The sequence below is a fragment of the Sceloporus undulatus genome, chromosome 1 (assembly GCF_019175285.1).
Source record: "Sceloporus undulatus isolate JIND9_A2432 ecotype Alabama chromosome 1, SceUnd_v1.1, whole genome shotgun sequence".
NCBI lineage: Eukaryota > Metazoa > Chordata > Lepidosauria > Squamata > Phrynosomatidae > Sceloporus > Sceloporus undulatus.
In genome coordinates this window covers 146,362,053-146,367,166 of record NC_056522.1, presented here as the reverse complement: position 1 = coordinate 146,367,166, position 5,114 = coordinate 146,362,053, and the positions used below count along the sequence as shown (strand labels likewise).

Genomic DNA, 5,114 nt, shown 5'->3' with positions numbered 1-5,114 from the left:
GGGCTTGGCTTCAAAATGGAAGCCAAGCCCTCCCTCCAGTCCATCTGCCTTGGTCCAGGCCTCGGAGGTAGAGAGGAATTGCTGGACCTCTTACCCTTTCCCGTCACCACTCCTTTCTCCTTCTGTGTCATGTCTTTTTAGATTGTAAGCCTGAGGGCAGGGAACCGTCTAACTAAAAAGATTGCATGTACAGCGCTGTGTAAATTTACAGCACTTCATAAATAAAGGTTAATAATAATAATAATAATATGATTTTGGTGCCAAACCGGTCAGAAATTAAATAAACATTTTGTTACTCATCATCATTCCCTGGCCCCTTTTGCCTATCCTAAACCCGTACCCAGATTGTAAAGGCTATGTCTTCACAGAAACAATTTTTTCTACAAGCTTTTTTTCTACAAAAACAAAAATAGGCAGTTTTTGTCTGAAATGTGACAGGGACCAGCCCCTTGTAGGTAACGATTATGTATACCTTATACATTCTGAAAAGGAGGCCCAGTGATACATGAAGCTCCAGCAAGTAGGAGCAGCTGGGGGGCCCATGAGAAATGTGTGATGGGTTCCACTGATCCCCAGCAGCTCTCACTAGGATGATCATATCAAGTTGCCCAATGGTAGCACAGAATGTATCTGCACTTAAGGAAGACACCTGGTTTGTTTAATCCTTTTCATGAAGAGAGGATGGGTTGCCACCTTGTGGAACTGGGATTTATTACAGCAGGATAACTAACACAGAAGTGTGTGTGTGTGTGTGTGTGCGTGAATGTCTTCAAGTCCCCTGTCAATTTATGGTGACCCTCATTTCACAGGGTTTTCTTAGACAAGGAATACTCAGAGGTGGTGCTTGTGAGTTTGGACTCCTGGCAGAGAGCTGCATTGGGAAGGGGGAAGAAAGAAACCTTGTTCAATGGAAGTTAGGATCCATCCAAGCCCTTTTCTTGTGGTCTTTACAATCCTGTAAACAAAATCATTGTTTTTGTTGTTGTTTATTGCCTTCCAGTCAACTCTGACTCATGGTGACCCTGTGAATGAGACTTCTCCAGGATCCCCTACCCTTCATTGCTCTGTTTTGGTCCTGCAGGCTCATGACCTTCTAGACTGAGTCCATCCATCTAATGTGTAGTCTTCCACTCTTTCTACTGCCTTTTGCCTTCCCTAGCATTATTGTCTTTTCCAGTGAATCATGCCTTTTCACGATGTGGCCAAAGTACAACAGCCTCAGTTTGATCATCTTGGTTTACAGAGTTGGTATCCCATTTATTGCAGGTTGTGACTGAAAGGAGGTGCTAAAGCTGATGGCAATGGCCAAACTCAAGGTTCAAACCATTTTTTCAAGAGAGTTTATCAGAATGGTAAGTACAGGTCTGTCAGGGAGCCACAAGGGAGTGTGATTCTAGAGGAGGACCTGTAGTTATCCTGATTTTTACAGACTCTAGTTCACATCAGCTTCAGTCAGCATTGGCTGTGGTAGTGAGGGAGAATAGAGTAGGCTCAAACTTCAAACTATCTATCAACATCTGGAGGGCCACAGGTATCCCACCCCATGTTTAGAGAAAGTCAAGATCCTCTGGACAACTACACTGGTGTAAGTATGGTATATAGCTTCCACATTACCGTACCATTGTCCATGACCGTCTTAATGTGGTCACTCCGGCTTAACCTTGTTGTAATGTACTGCCCTGCTGTTGGGAATTTTATGATTTTATTGTCCTTTTACGGAGAGAGGGAAGGAGGGATGGAGGCTAGGAGTGAATAAGGGAATGCCTTTTGTATGCTTGTTATTGTATGTAATTGTTGTTTTTTGATCTGTTGTTATCCGTCTTGATCCTACAATAAGGAGAGACAGGATACAAATAAATATGTTGTTGTTATTATTATGATTATGATTATGATGATGATGATGATACAGGCAGATGTAGACCATGATTCTTGGAAGGCCAAATCATACACATCCTTGTCCCTGCCACTTTAAGAGATGTAAACATGAAAGAGAGAGAGAAAGCAGATTATAATACTTTAAATTAAATAAGGGTCACAGAATATAGCACCCAATATACTACCAGTCAATGTGCAGCCATATTCTGGCAGGCCAGTCAGTCAATCGTTTATTGTATTTGACTAAAAGCCATTACAAAATATTCTGGCAGATGTTGACATTATGACTGAAAGGCTATGTATCTTTCCACACCACTGCTATCATGAAGTGGTAATACAGCCTGAAACCATAGTTGGCAAGGGCTGTTAGCAAACTTTGAATATTGGCTGGAATTCATTGAAGTAGTGAAGAATGTGAGTAACCTAGAGTTATGCATTTTTGACAAACAAAATACAATATAATACTATATAATTTCTACATATTCATGTAACTGGTGTACTGCTTTAGGGAATATGAAAGCCACTGTGATCAGTGAGAAAAGCAGCTAGTGTTCTCACTCATCCGCCCCCTCCGGTACAAGGGGGAATTGAGACAAGGACCCTGTGACAAGGAACAGACCTCCCTCAATCACAGTGGCTGTTCCCCAGTAAGTGGGGATTGGAGGGGTTGGCCTACAAGACACTACATAGCTACATGATTAAGGTGCTATAGAATACCAGCTGCTGCATTCAACAACAATAAAGGGTTTATTTCATTCACATTAATCTAGTCTTTCCCATTTGTTTTAAGACTACAAACTAATTCACAAGTGATGTCTTCCAATATAGGGATTAAAACTGTGGGCTGGAAAAGATGGCCAACAGGGGTTGGCATGAAGCCACCCCTGGCGAAGATGCACTGGGGCCATGACATACGGACACCACAGCCCCAATATGCCCTGAAACCAGCCCAAATAGGAGCAGAAAAGATCCACTCCTATTTGGGCAGGCTTCTATTTGACCCCACTACAGCCCCAGGGTGGCTTCAAGATGCTCCGGCAGCTTACGGCATGTAAACTCCGTGATGCCAGTGAGTCTTGAAGCAGCCCATATCTAGGCAGCTGGCAGCTTCCGGGTATCTTCTGGGTGACTTCAGAGTGTGCGGCATCTAAATGCCACATTCGCAAGACGCCCAAAACTGGGCTTTAACTGGGCATCTGTTTCAGCTCTGTAACCTGTAAACAGGGACACTTCATTTCTAAAATGTATGTGTAGACAAGCGTGGGTGGATAGATTTCTAAGTTTTAACTGCACCCAGGAAGTTGTTGTCGTTGTTGTTGTTGTATAGCTTCATGCCATATATGACTTAAGACGACTTAAGTGAACCTATCCACTAGTTTTTTTGACAAGTTTAGAAGGAGTTTACCATTGCTTTTATCTGAGTCTGAGAGCATGTAATTTGGCCAGGGCACCCAGTGGGCTCAACCTGGATTTGAACCTTGGTCTCCCAGAGTCCTAGTCCCACACTCAAATGGCTATATCACGCTAGCTCTACCCAGAAAGTATTTATTCGAAGATGAAATATATGGGGCTTAGTTGTGAATATTTTGTTATGACAGATATTCTGCACATGCTTAGAGGCACACTCTCTTTTTTACTAGTTGTTCATAGGCTTCAATCAGCACAAAAGTCCTGGTATTAAATACAAGTTCTTAAGGCAATAATTTGTACCAACTAAGGCTTGGCCATGGTTATACCTGCCCCTTTTTACCTGCAGGGGATAATGTTCAATGCAGGAGGCACCAAAAAGGAAAGGGACTTAAAAGCCAGACTCTGGCCTCTGCAGCTGAACTTTGTAAAAAGCAAAACAAAGCAAAAAGCAAAACAAGCCTCAAAAATTATATGTGCCTTAAGGTTTCTCTGAATTCCTAGGAAACTGGGTTGGGGGGGGAGGGCTTAGTAACGGTTTCTATCTGCTTTTGCATTTTTATGGGAACAGCCTGAAGACTCAAAGCAAAAAGGTTAAGTGAAAATAGCAACAAGAACAACAGCAATGAAAACATTATTGAACTCCCAGCCTCCCACAGGAAGGCAATAGGCAGAGGTGATCACCTACAAGAAATGATCTGCAACATGACTCTTTGTTTCCATTACAGTACAGTATTTCTTAATCGGATCTTCCTGAAGTTTTTGAATCCTGGAGTGCCAACAATTGAACAAAGCACAATGTGAGTGTGGTAGCCACTCATGCAGTTGTTGCATAAGTAATTAAAATGACCAAGTACTTTAGCATGTGCATTCCTGTGTGCCTGCAAAGAAACAATAGTGTTTAGGATGCTAATCTTGAATTTCATTACCTCCAACAAACTCAGCATTTTGGGATACAATATATGAACTGGCACATGCTACTTTGTTCTACACATCATCCATTGACCATGCTGGCTGAAGCTGATGGGAGGTGCAGTCCAACAACATCTGGAGGGCTGTAAATTATTTACCCCTAGACTATGTTACCTTCGCTTGTTAAGAGCATACATGCATTTCTGAAGGGCCCTGGATGACCCATCATTACTTGTGCTATTTACTCCACTGTAGAATTCAATGCTTTCCCAGCTGTTCTCAGAGGAGAAAAGATGTTTGAAATTGTTACTTTATGGAGATCTATGACATACTATAGCATTTAAGACAAGGCTGGTAAGGATTTACACAAAACCTTGAATTTCAAGGCTGTCACGAGGAAAGAAGTCATATTTACACACATTTATCTTAAATAGATATCATGTTGGTGGGGAACATGTGGTTCAGATGTGATATGTGTCCCTTAACCTGATTTTATTAAAACTTACCCAACGCTCCTGTTCCTTTTCTTCAGTTACTGGGTTCTTTCCACCACATTATTCTGTTAATTTCTTCTGTGATCTAACTGCAAATGCACCCTCTTTCCTCATTTCCACACTCTCTCTCTGCGAAAGAGACCAGTGGTAAACCAAAGCTATTAGCTGTCTCTTTTACATGTTTTCAGCACTGCTCAGAAGCACTTCTTTTCAGTGAGAGCTATTTTATTTTTGTTTTTTGTTCATGTTATTTTCATAGTAGATATTATTGCATGAGAGTAGAAGAGAGAAAATGAAGCAAGATAATACCATCTATGGCAGAACCTTATCAGCCAACTTTGCAACTGTCTGTAGGCTACCCATGACTGTGGTGCACCTTTTTATTGTGGGGCAAAGCCTGTCAAAAGCTACCAGTGCACTGCTGTT

General features: G+C 41.8%; 1 long non-coding RNA gene across 1 annotated transcript in view; it reads left to right on the top strand.

The window, feature by feature from the left end:
* LOC121927952 overlaps positions 1 to 4,789 on the top strand; it is a 23,595-nt gene extending 18,806 nt beyond the window's left edge. Inside the window, exons 4-5 of the long non-coding RNA XR_006103403.1 lie at positions 1,267 to 1,352; positions 4,011 to 4,789. This is a non-coding gene — a long non-coding RNA (uncharacterized LOC121927952). The remainder of the gene's footprint in view (positions 1 to 1,266; positions 1,353 to 4,010) is intronic.
* Positions 4,790 to 5,114: the final 325 nt, after the last annotated feature.